Here is a 13417-nt window from a genome sequence, read left to right on the forward strand (position 1 = left end):
TATTGCCTGTCATAGTGACAACACCGTCCGTGCAAACAGCAACATGCTTCTCCCAATTCAGAGATTCAGCTTTCATGAAATCATCCAATAATCTGAATATTTCCTAATCTGGTGTCTGTTCTGGTAACTCCTAACAAAGAAAATCTTCCAAAATTCCCCCGCAGCCAAACATAATGAACAAAAACTAACAATTGTGCTGCATTACCGACATCACTTGTCTCAGCAAGCTGAACTGCAAACTGTTCACACGTACACTAGTAGGAGAATTGAAGAGCTTTCAAATTATGTAAAAATGGCAACAAATTGTGTCTTTAGAAAGTGGTATGGCCTTAAGTTTCTTCACTGCCATCTTCCCTTACCATCACTTCACACATTTCTACAGCAGCCGGAAGAATCAGTTCTTCTCCAGTGGTGTGGGATTTTTTTACTTTTTGCAAGCTGAAGATATTGTTTGTCATTTGAGTTTTCTGTTGATTGTATTCTTTCTTTCGCTGAAAAAAGTATCTGGATTTATCTTTATACTCCAGGTGGCTTTGTTGTGAAGTGTCGTTTCAACTTTGCAGGTTAGATTGCTTCGTTTGATAGGATTTGTAAGCATACAAAGCATTGTGGTCGTCCATTACTAAATCCCATAAAACCAAAATCAATATAACTTTCATCAAACTTTCTGATCTTCATTTGTTTCTCATGGTTTGACTCTGCATTGTCCATGGCTTCAGCACAATTAGCAGTACTAGTATGAGGACATTTTAAAAACATATCCATTTTCGATATAATTTGCTCACACACTGTAAAAATATATTCCATTTCCATCTGCCAAAGACAGTCATCAAAAAAGCGTACATCACTTCTGATTTGTCACAAAGCAGTGAGGTTTTTTTACATTCATGCTTATGCAATGTGAGTATTATGGCGTTGTTCATGCATCATGGAACATGTTGTATAAACAGAAATAGTAATTTTGTCAGCTTTAATTGTGAGGCAATGAAATGTGCGGCGAGATTTCTAAAAAATTTATTTCGTAATATTTTGAAGACCCTTTGTGCAATTTCGAAGGACCCCCTGAAGTCTGCAGACCCTAGTTTGAGAACTACTGTCATAGAATCGGTCCAGAATCTAGCATCATGTGGGTGAGGAGGTTCCACTGAGTATTATGACCAGGTGGGCGTGGGCGAGAACACACAGAAACTGGAAACAGACAAGAACAGAAAGAGAGAGAGAGAGAGACAGAGGCAAAAAAAAGCAAGAAGGCACCTGTAACCAGAGTGTGATCCTGGAAAAAGCTAGAGAGAGAGTTTTGTGTTGGCTGGACTATAAACTAAGACACTGCTCCCTTTGTTCTGGGTGCTGCCTGCATTCAGAGAAGCAGGACTTTGTGCATTCCTCGTAAATCAACAAGGATGCATCAAACAAAACAACAGAGTCCATCAATTTCTATTTCCAGCTGGAACATCACCAGGGCTCAGAAATTTGTCTAGCCAGTTGGGTTGACAAAAGGCAACCCAGTTCCAAACAGTTTCCTCCCTCCCAGGGCTGCTGTGGGGTTAACGAGCAAACATTTCTAAAGCACCCACAAACAGAAGGCACCAATGTTACATTCCTTACTGTAGTGTGTGTGTAGTAAAACCAAGGCACAGACATGGGAACGTGAGTGCGGTGAGGGTCTGGGCTTGCTCCAGCTGACATCAATGGCAAAGTTCCTTTAAATACCGGTGGTGCCGGATCTGTCCCCATGGGGGTGACCAGGCTGTGAAAGATAAGCAGCTTGGCTTTTTAGAGGGTAAATGGTCCTGATCCTGGAGAGTCTTGGGTTTGCTAGCCAACACCCCATTCTCTCACTTATTACTGGTACTTAAAGTCCAGGCTAGCCTTTGATGTAGCCAGTGCTGGCTGCAGTTGCAATTACTGCATTTACTGTGTGAGTGGCAACCCCTGTTGGATTTTCCACCCCACTAACCTTCCAGTTTTGATGATTCACTAGGGACTCCAGCCAAGACCTTTGTGTGGAGGCCCAAAGAATGAGCACCAGGGACCTTGCTGGGCGGGACACAATTCTCTTCCCCAACCTAGAACCAGATCCTGGGACCCCCTATGTTGCTGCTCTGTGGGCTGTCATGGCAGCTGCTGACCATGCTTTCGCTGCTAAGAAGTATTGGCTATGGGATTACCATCAGTGTAATCTGTTGGACATGGCCCTGCCTTCTCTGTGCACTGTCAGAGGCAGACCTTCTGTGGGTTACACAACTCCTGGGGCCCCTGGTCCTCAACAGCCCAGAGGAAGGTCAACCTAGATCTGAGCAAAAACTGGAGTTTCTGTCTTGCAAGAAATTCTGGTCTTTCCACATTTGATTGGTTGGGTACAGAGCAAAAGACACAACACTTTCCCTTCTAGGTCACTGGCTGCTATTCAGCTCAGGTCAGTAAAGAGTGCAAGCCACTGTAGGATGACTGTATAAGTTGGTGGGGGGCGATGCTCTATCAGAAAGCCGGCTCCAGCACTAACAAACTAGCCTTGACAAAGTCCTCATTCATTTCTCTTCATTTAGTTGACTCTATTCCAAGCTGTGAGTGAACCAGAGGAACAGATAAAAGCACTGTGATCACAAATGGTTTATTTCTCATGTTAGCACGCATGGTTTCATGTGGTTTTTTGGTGACATGGTGCTGCTAATACACCACATACAGACACCTGATGAAAGCAGCCTCTTTAAATACAATAATTAACTTCAAAATACATCCTTATCTGTGACTCCTTGTATAATTTATTTGAACCATCACAAAGGCTATTAACTTCCCTCCCCTTCACTGGTATTTACTAGGTTTTTAACTCAAAACAGGCAAAGCTCAAAGTCCAATAGGAGTAATCTACATGACTTAGAGCATATGCATGTTGAGTAAATTTTATACTATCCAAAAATGCCATAAAACTTTTATAGCAGGAAGGGTCAAGCTAGATACACAGATTTTTATTTCATGCTGTAATTTCTTGTTCAGGAAAGACTTGAAACCACAAGACATTTGACCCTTCCACATTAGGCTTCTCCAGATCCGATCGGGGGAAACTAGATGCACTAAGACTTGCTACTCCATGAGGAGGATTCAGGGAACTGAGCGTGGTTTTAAAGACACTTGCTTTTGTAAATAGCAAGAGAAGGTGACTACAAACAAAAGACTTAGGTTTAAGGGCACTTTTAGCAATACACTTTTAACTGACAGAAAAGCATCTGCAGAAGCTAATATTAAAGCAGACAAACCTGCAGAAAGGAGTCTACAGATTGACCGAAAAGCAATCTGATCTTACAACAGCATGAGCTCTGTCTGTCTTTATTTAGTTATAAAGACACTCTTGTCTTGAACTAGACAAAATAAGAGCAGACGTCTGATAGGAGCCCAAATCGCTATTGCCTTGACCCTTGCATATCAAAATGAAAAGTTGAACCCTTGAAAATTTTCATGAGCCAGAAATCCAAACAAATTTTCAGTTGGGGGAATCAATCAAAAGGTTTTGTGCAGATAATTTTGAAAGGTTCCATTCAGCTTTTTTTTTAGTCTAAATTTACTAAAATGTCATTTTTGACTCACAACATTGAAACCTGCCATTTCAAAAATGTTGAACCAGGACGGCTTGACAATTTCAACATTTTTTTCCCCAAAAAAACTTTTTCAAGGCAGGAGATTCATCAAAAGTCACCCTCTTTTTGGAACAGTTTCATTTTTGATGAATCAGCATTTTTGCAGGTGAAAAAACAGTTTGTCACAAAATTTCCCACCAGCTTTAAAATACACTTTGTTTACCTCTGTGTCCCGCACCATTGGGCTCTGTGGCACTTTGCAGGGCACTTTTTAGGTACAATCCTGCACCGGGCAGATGCCAGTGTAAGAACTTGATCCTGTAAACATTGTTGTTGATGTGTCACCCTGGGTGCAGTGGGATTGTCTCTGTGGGTGACCAAAGCACGTAAGCAAGTGCTGGCAGGTTTGGAGCCTCAGACAGACAAATGGAGGGGATCGATGACATCAGGTGATAAGGGGAGAGAGAGGTAAGTCTTGCAAGGTGCCAGGCTATTATAGGGTGCCACATACCACAGAGCAGCTCCCTTCTCCCACTGTTTTGTCTGGTGGAAGAAATGTATAAGTGGCTGGCTAGGGTCAGGTTGGTCATAACAACAGGACATCTCCCTCTTCACGGTCTGTGACTGAAGATGAGGCCCAGTTCTGCCGTCAGTGGAGCAGGAGCAGGCCCAGTGAGTGCCATGTGGCAGAGATCAGCGAGGTGGGGAAGGAGAATTCTGCATGGTTTTATTATTTCTCTCCTCTGTGCACAGATCAGCCCTGACCCTGCCTACACTTGGTTGATTGATCGGGGACAGTTTGGGGCATGCTGGTGCCAGTTCAGGGCAGCATTTCCACACTCGTTGGGGGCACAGGTGAGAGCTAATAAACTGTCAGAGAGTGATTTCTATGGAGTGCCTAAGACCTTTCCCATTGCTTTATTAAGCCCAGGATTAGAGGCCTGAACTGCCAGAGCTTACCCCTGCTTTTAATTCAAGTAATTAGGAGCAGGGTGTAGGAAATGCTTCAGGTCTAGCTGGTGGCTTCTCCCTGGATCCTTGAGATAAGTGTGTTGGCCATGCGTATAACTGCACAGAGGCGGTTTATCATCCTAAGAGCACATCACTAAAACGCCAGCCAGAGAGTATGAAAAGCAGGATGCTAAGTGCAGTCAAAGGGGTGCCACGCCCAGGCTGCCCCTGCAGAACCAGCCCAAGAGGCCACCCTCTTTGTGCGGTCAGCGGGCAGCTTCTCTCCCTGGAGATTCCCTGAGGGCACAGTTATACTGACAGGGACCTGTCAGACGGGCAAGAGGGATTGGGGTGGAGGTGCTCTGCACAGCACTACTCCTCTGCAGTGCCTGACCTTTGCAGCCAGATGGGGGTGTGGGGCAGCCAAGGATGAAGAAGGGGCTAGGGCAGATGACCAGAGGACACTATGTGGCCTGCACTGCAACTCAGGAGGTCTGGTGCTAATCCCAGCTCTGCCATTGACCTGCTGGGTAAACTTGGGGCAACCATTTCCTCTCACCTTAGTCTGAATGTGAGCTCTTTGGGGAAGGACACGCCTCAAGGCATGCTGCGTGGGTGCCGTGTCTGGCCCAATGGGGCCCTCAGCTCATCCAAAGCCTTTAAGTGCTCATGAAAATGAAAATAGTAAAGAACCACAGAGCAGCTCCCTGGGAGTACAGGAGACAGGTGGGATTCTGGGATGGGTAGATGGCCCCTGTAGATCTGTGATGACTGGTGTCCCTTTGCACACCCACACCTGTGTGTGGGCTGAACAAGGAGGAGGTGAGTTAAGCTAGCACCAAATGAATCATGTCATTTCACCAGCTTTTCACACTTTCTAGCAGAGCTGGTCAAAAATGGCAATTATTGTCCAGCAAAAATGCCAATGCCACTTTCATTTTATTTGACATTTTTCATGGATTTTTCATTTCAATAACGTTGTTTCTTTGGCTTAGTTACTAAATGAGAAGTGGCATTAGACTGGATTTGACTCATATTCAAATGTTTTCAGTTTTGGGCTTTATGTGGGGCTCTTCTCTGCTTTCTCTCTCCTTTGTCACTACCAAAAAAAGAACTTTTTTCTTTTTGAATCAAATCAAATTGCATAGAGAGTATTTTTAAAAAATGGAATGAAATTAGAATGAAAATTTTCCTTTTGACAAAAAAAATCAGAAAGTTTCAAATGCTCCTGATGTTTTTTGGCAAACTTTGATATTGTTCGTCAAGCCGTTTTCTGTCAAAAGTCTTTTCAACCAAAACAATTTGACCAGCTGATGTAGGCTACACTTGAAAGCATTCAGTTGTGATTAAGTGCAGTGATTAGCACTGTGATTGTTATGACTATAAACACTAGACGGGGCTAGGTCAATATGTCACATTATTCTTATGTAGTGCTATTATGACCTCAAAGGTAACTTAACCAAACATAACCCTTCCATTCTGGCTAATTTGCAAGCTGCAATTCTATTGGTTGAAATGAGTTAATGGTGTGCAAGGGACTCTCTGCGTGACCACTCTCTGTTCCTTTTGGTGTATGACATGGCCCCAGCTGTCACTGCTCTCCGGGGTCCATGGCCGCATGCTGCTCCTGCAAACGGATGCTGCCCCATTGCTTTCTGTGTAATTTATCCAGGAGCTGCCGCTAGCCAGAGCGCTCCCTGAAAATCCACTGTGTGCAGTAGGCATTAATACACTTGAGAGCTTGTTTCACATCTGAGCACCTATTTTCAGTGTCTTAAATTACAGTGTCAGTGTCATTTCATTGTAGCTGGAAGGAACACGTCAACATATGGTATTCCAGCCAGCTGACTTTCCAGGGACCTCACCACACCCCGTGAGCTAATGCTTGGTGTTTACTTTGTCTCTCTGTGTTTCTAAACAGAAGTGGCGGAATGCTGCTCTCCCCGTGAATGTCTGACCTATTCCCAAGCAAGGACGCTAGGCTAGCCTCACTTGTTAAACTCTTCTTCTGACAAATCGTTTTGGAGCTGGGCCTGACAAGCTGCCTGGGCTGTAAGTACTGCTGGATTGGTTCCCAAAGCCTTCTGGTGTAAATGGGAAACAGTGGCAGACATGCACACCAATCACTGCCTTTTACTTTATAAAGGATGGCTCCAGATCGTCTGCAGCTATCAGGGCTGACTTCCCAATATCAAAGCCATATGGGAATAGGAAACCGCTGGCAGCTGCTGTTTGCTCTCTGGCCTGCCACCTAGGGGACACAGGCTAACCTGCAGCAACAGCTCCTACCCGCAGGGTCTCTGGTTTCTCGGCTCTCGCTCCTCTTGGCCTAGGAATGTTTTCTACCAACAGAGAATGGGAATGAATAATTCAAAGAAAGAAATGCAGCCAGCATGATACAAACAGTCTTGTAGGTTTGCTCTGCATTTGGAGAGCAGTGAACTCCAACCTCCAAGGGAATGATTCCCAACAGCTGTCCCCTTCCTCAGTGTCCAGGGGCTTGCATTTTACCAGGGTGGGGAGTATCTAGTGGCCAGTCTCTCGGACATGTCTTGCTGCTAGGGATCACCTCCCCACGTCCTCAGAGGAACCAGGCAGCTGGGGTGAGTTTGGCAGCTGTGTACATCCCTCATCTCAGACGTCACACTATGGCTGGCTGGGAATTTTTTGACAAAACTTCTATCAGTTGGAAATGACTGAGTCATTGAAACCAAAACTCTTTGCAGGAAAAGGTCGCTATTGATACATGTCCCTGTCAAAAACAATTAGATAAAAACAAGCTTTGAAATTGTTGAAATTTCCCAAACGGGTTCTGTTTTTTGTTTTGAAACAAAATTTTCCCTTTGGAAACGTACGTTCTTAGTAAAAAAGAGAAGTAAAAATGAAGGTCAAAACTGAAACAAAATGTTTTTAAATGATCGAAATGAAACGTTTTAATTGGCCTAATGTGATTTTTTATTTTTATTTTTATTTATTTATTTTTGGATTGTCAGTTCATACTTTTCTCCCCATTTTGGGCAATTTGGGAACCACTTTCAAAATTTTAACAGTCTACATGGCCTGTGAAAAGAGTTTCCCGCCCAACTCCTCATTACATGCAGGCTCTGGGTTGAGTGGGTCTGTGGTTTAATTCAAATGTTTTGCATAGCATCAGCTCTGATGGCAGCTGGGGAGCGAGCAGCAGAGTGCGTGAGACACTGAGCAGCACAGACCCTGCAGGAAGCAAGCAGCCTGATGATGGTTAGTGACCAGTGCCGGCATTCAAACAAGCTGGATTCTCAGCCCAGCTCCCCCACTGATTCATGGTGTGATTGTCCCCTCTGTCTGCATCGCTTTCCCTTGTAAATGGGGATAAAACACTCATCTCCCTCACAGGGTTGCTATGAAGCTACGGTCATTACTGCTGAAAAAGCACGTTGGATGAATTAGTCTACGGAAGGGGGGGAATATTCTTGTTGTTGGAATGTCCCCAGCAATGAAATACAGAGGAGGACAAAAAGAATTTCTCGTTCAAAAAGGAATTATTTGGGGGAGTTCTATGGCCTATATTATACTGGAGGTCAGACTAGATGACCACAGTGGGTCCTTTCTGGTCTTAACATCTATGAATCTACAAAAACTGAACCGCTGGGTCTGATTCAGAGTCTCTTGACTCACATGAGTCATCCATGGACCTTCAAAGGTATTTGGGCTCCTAATTTTCACTGAAATCGGATCCTTGAGGATCTGGGCCTGGACTACACCCATGTTCGGGCTCAGCCTGCAAACAGAGTATGTGCTGGGTTTTCCAGTGACAGGGTTTTAAACTTCAGACCTGAAAAAGAAAAAAAGCCAGCAGGAACGTTAAATGAGTCTGTTTTCTAGTGAGCGGAGTAAACAACCTTTTATGTCCAGCTCAGCCCTGTGGCAAACGGCCCCCCTTGTGTGCACCTTTGAACTTGGAGCTCAACAAGCGTGCAGCAATCCATGGACATATGGAATCTCCCCCCAAGGCCACGTTCCTGCCACTCTGCCAGACACTCACCACAACGTGTTGCAGCTTGGCCCATCGCCCTAGGTTGTATTGGGCTATGTGCACTTTCCACTAGGGGACCCCAAAGCAGCAGGACTTCCCTGGACAGCTTGGAGTTCCTCACCACGCATGGAAATGACCACTCAGGTGTACAGGGAAAGTGTGTTCCGGGCTGCCCCGAAGATCTGCACAAGAAGCATTGATGGAAGGGGCAGGGAAGGCCTGTCCCTCCACAGGCTGTCTCCAGTGTGCCCCAGCAGCTGAGTGATGGGTAGAGCTCTGTGAAAAGAAATTGTACTGATGGGAAAATATCCAGCATTTGCAGGTTGGCAGGGAGGGGGAAATGGACAGGCAGTTGGCTTTGAGCCAAGAGGAGCAGGCGCCGAGGGAGGGGTCTGACACCCTGGTCATGGAAAGTTGTGTTTGCAGCAACAAGGGAGATTTTCCCACCCAGAAAAACATCCAGCAAACTCCTTCACAGTGTCAGCACCAGGGCGGCGTCTCCCCCCATTCCCCAAAGCTGTGTCTGCCCACGGGAGCTGCAGTGCCTTGGCCTGGCTAAAACAGATGAGGCTTTGTCAAGTGAAAGGGATCCGTTTGCCTGGCTCTGCGCTGGGATTACTACAGGGTCTCCAGACCCAAATGTTCACAAGCTGCAAGTTGGACCCCAGAAAAATCATGGAGACGTTCTAAAATAATACTGTTTGAAAATGAGTGGTCTTCTGGATTTTGTGCCTTTGGGCTGCACTCAGGTTGTGATTTCAAGCTTTTCTATGAACCAGGACTCTTTCTTTCTAAAAAAATAAAGCCGCAACCCTCACGTAACAATATGACTCCAGGAGCTGGGGCTTTAAAACACCAAAGAGTGCAAGACCCACAATAAAATTGCAAGGGTTGGCAGCACGGGTACCAGTTTGGAGAGGGAAGCGCTGGCCTCAGCATCCCAGGGCTGGTGCTAGACGGCATCCCCTCAGCCAGCCCTGCACCTCCTCATAGTTGCCTTGGACTGGCAGGATAGGACACATCACCTCAGGAAAGCCCTCTCCTTAGAGAGCACTGCATGGCAGGCACTGGCCTAGGGCTGAACACTGGGCAAATCGAGAATCGTATTTGTGGTGGCTAGTGATTCAAGGCTGGAGGGCAGGCTTAGCCCCCCAGCAAAGTTCCAGCTGTGTCAGCCATTCCCTAGGTACTGTATCAGCGCCTGGTTGTCAATGGTGCTGTCCCAGTTCATCCCACCAGGGCAGCTGGCCCCACATGTGGTGTGTGCTTCCATCTGCTGCTGCCTAGGGACCCTGGTGGCATTGACCTACCAGTGTTTGGAGGTTCCAGTGGCTGTTATACCCCATACTGCCACATGGGGGAGCCCAGTGGCACTTAAAGCTGTTTGGAAACAATTGTTTTGTTTGTTCAAACTTTTGAGCTGGAAAATAATGGTTTTTTGTAGGAAATTTTCCCAGTGAAATGGGAAAAAGTTTCGGTTTCCTTTCAGTCCAAATAGAATTTTTTGTTTCGGAAATAAACATACATAAATAAACATTCAAATTTCAACCCCCCCCCCCCCTTGCCCCTTCAGTTGATTTTTTGCCATGGGATGGACTAGAATGAACGGCTTCTAGGAGGGATTTCTTTCCTTTTTCTTGTTTCTCCTTTTGTTGCTCTGTGACTTTTCCAATGGGTGAGAAGTTACAAAGCATCAAAAGAAAAATGGAAACAAAGAAAAATCAAAAAATGGAAAATAAAAAAAACCTTTCCTTGTCCAGTCTGTCATGGTCAGGAAACAAAACGGAGACAGAGAGAAGGAGCATGCTGAGGGACCCAATCAACTACGCCCAGTTCAGTCTAGCGCTTACCTCAGGCAGGGCCCTGTTTATTCTCCAACCCGCACAAAATGGAACGTGTAATCATAACATAAAGCAACAGTTCAGTTCCCAGCCTAGATCGTGGGGTCCTGCGGCCTCTGTCAGGTTAATGATTAGGACCTTCCCAAGACCAGAGGGATCTGTGGAGTGGGTGGCTGCTGGGTAGGTAGATGTAGTCACAGGAGAGGGCACTCCCAGCCCTCTCCTGGTCCCAGGTCCCCTCAGAGCTGGGACCCTCCTTTATAACCCCCAGCTAGGACCCATCCGACCCAATCAGTAACTGCTGTCCCTCTGGGTCACATGATTCCCAGCTCCTGCCTGCCAGGCTCCTCCGCAGAAGGTCCACCTCGGCCTACGCAGGGCCCAGTGACAGATGGAAAAACTGCTGAAATTCTGACATTTCAAGCTTGGTTTTGGTTTTTGAAAACTAAAACTAAATTGTATTTTATGCTCTTTTTCCTTTGGTTTTGTTTCACTTCAACATTCTCCAAACTGCTTGGTGAAAGCGACATGTTTTCGAGGGAAATGTTTGAACATTTCTGACCAGCTGTCGTGGGGCTGTCCACAGCTGGCTCAAGTGCCTTGGCAGGAATCATGGGCTGGGTGGTCGCCGCCGCTCTGGGTGACAGGGGAGGAGGGGGAGGTAGTTAAGGGCGGGGGAAGGGGGGAAAAAGACCCTGGCTAAATGCAAGGAGTTGCGACCTCCACTGAGACCCGAAAAAAGCATCGATGAACTCAGAGTGGCTCGAAACACGGACAGAACGGTGCAAACAGAGGTTCCTAGGAAACGCTGCCCATGCCTCTGGGGGAAGTAATCCCATACACACATGCTCTGGGGGACGGAGGAACCTGGGTAGTGGGCATGGCGAGAGACGAGGTGAGATGTGGGGCAGCAAGGGGGATGCGAGTTTGACGTGAAATCCAGCTGCACAAACTACCAGTGTGATTCCGGGCTGCGTGCTGTGACAGGCTCCCATACGGCCTGCTGGGCGCGGGTGGTCAATGGAGGAGGAGCTGTGCGGCCAGGTACAGGTAAGCGAGGTTCCAGGCAGAAAGCTGTGTTCTGAGGATGCAGAGTGTTGGTTCTATCCCTGTTGGTGGCAGTGTGGTCTGGTGTTTGCTGCACCCTGATTTGTCATGCTCAGGGGCAGGAGAATGGTGGAGCCCCCCTGGACTACGGCACAACATCCTGTCAACCTCCATGCCCTGGAGAAAGGTTAGAGCAGAGAAATGAGAAGTGGGGGCTTCTGATTATAGGCAAGAGCAAGGGTTGGATTTCTGAAAGCACCTAGAAGATTTAGGCACACAAGTACCACTGGAGGTCAGTGGGAACTGCAGGAAGTGGCATGGGGCCACAGGGACCATTGACCAGGACCGGCAAACCGTGGCCACTGGGAGGTGCGGGCAGCCATGCCTGTGGACGGTCAGTGTAAAGAAACTGTCTCACAGCCTGCCAGCAGATTACCCTGATGGGCCATGCGTGGCCCGCAGGCCGCAGGTTGCCCACCACTGCTCTACATAATGGAGGGCAGGCAAGAATCCCATGCGTGGTGAGGAAGCGTTCAGGGCAGTGCCCAGGTCTAAAGCTTGGAGCTGTGATATCTAACTAAGCTTGGGCATTTGGGTCCAGTGTTGGACAGCAGCTCCTGAGGGCTCAGGGTGTGAAGCTGTGGGAGGCCTCTGCCCACAGGAGTGGGGCCACCCTCCCTAGCCTGCGGCATGTGCAACCAGACAGGACACAACCCTTGTGAGAGTGGAGGATGGAGCAATGCCCCCTGGCACGGGGGGATACCCAGCCCAGCCACCCTCCCACCCCAGGCATGTGCTTTCTCCAACTTCTGGGGCACTGGGTGGCTTTTGTCACATGAATTCACCTCCTCCCTGGCTGACTTGTACCACACGATGTTGTGGTGGAGTTGGTTGGCTGCTGTCACATGACTTCACACTCTGGCAAGCCAAACACAGCCACAAAAGAAGCATCTGCTTCACCTAAACACCTAGCCCTTGACATCTGACTCTGTGCCTGCATCTCTCATGGCCTATATGCACCTCTATGGCCTTTACTGAGATGACACACTCAACCCAGCCACGCAGGGAGACAGCATCCTATCCAGCACTCCCTCCAGCATTGGCCTGAGTTTGCTTTTGGACGAAAGCTGAGACGGTCTCTCCATGGAGCTGGGAACAGCCCCAGGCGGGTCTGAGGCAGAAATTGCTCAAACTACAGATCCAAACATTGCAACCACAAGGACCAGAAAAATAATGATGTGGGGACTCAATGTTTATAAAACAAGAAAATTACAGAGTAATGATCACCGAGCGGCTTGAATCGTGCGCAGACCTTCAAACTGCGTATTACAGCTGTTGTGCCAGTAACAGTGACGAGCATTCAGGCTGCTAAAACTTTCCATCATAACCACCAGTCAGCACACGCTCATCTCTTCTCAAACATTCCCAGCTGGGGTGAAATTCCCAAGCTTGGTCACTTCCCATAAGTAGCCTTTTTCTCCCTTAACTTTCAGCAAACTCCCACCAGCCACTTTTGAGCCACTAGAGGGAAAATACACATTTCCTAGCGGAAACAGCAGCTAAGCCCAGTTTTTAAAATCGAGACTACAGCAAAAATGTTCCCAGTGGAATAGCTAAGTCTTGAGAGGACACAGGCCACCCAGAGTAGCTGGGCCACTACTCCATTGGGGGAAAACAATGTATTTTAGCTATGAGGATTTGAAAATAGCATCCTGTAAACACAGGTACGGACTGGAGAAGAGCTGGGCTGTACACGGGAGCCCAACTGAGCAGTGCCAAAGGGAGCGTCGTCACCCCCTGTTCTGGCGCTGGCTCCAGGAACCGTCAGGAGGTACGGTCCTCCTGCCCAGATCTCACTGAGTCCTCACTGCTCTTGTAATGACCTTGCTCATAGTATTTCTGCACAGCCTGAAATTAAACAGGGTCTATATATGTGCAAGGGGCACTTTGTTAAATTCCTGCTCAGCTACACAGTTCCTCTCCGTGCCAAA

The 13417-nt window shown here is 47.2% G+C and overlaps 1 long non-coding RNA gene across 1 annotated transcript; it reads left to right on the top strand.

The window, feature by feature from the left end:
* Nucleotides 1-3820: 3820 nt before the first annotated feature.
* On the top strand, nucleotides 3821-9954 carry LOC141991585 (uncharacterized). The gene is made up of 3 exons (XR_012640392.1): nucleotides 3821-4427; nucleotides 6445-6575; nucleotides 7672-9954. It is a non-coding gene; the product is annotated as an uncharacterized LOC141991585 (long non-coding RNA).
* The last annotated feature ends 3463 nt before the right edge of the window (nucleotides 9955-13417 follow it).

Source organism: Natator depressus, chromosome 7, assembly GCF_965152275.1.
Source record: "Natator depressus isolate rNatDep1 chromosome 7, rNatDep2.hap1, whole genome shotgun sequence".
In the NCBI taxonomy this organism is placed as follows: Eukaryota; Metazoa; Chordata; order Testudines; family Cheloniidae; genus Natator; species Natator depressus.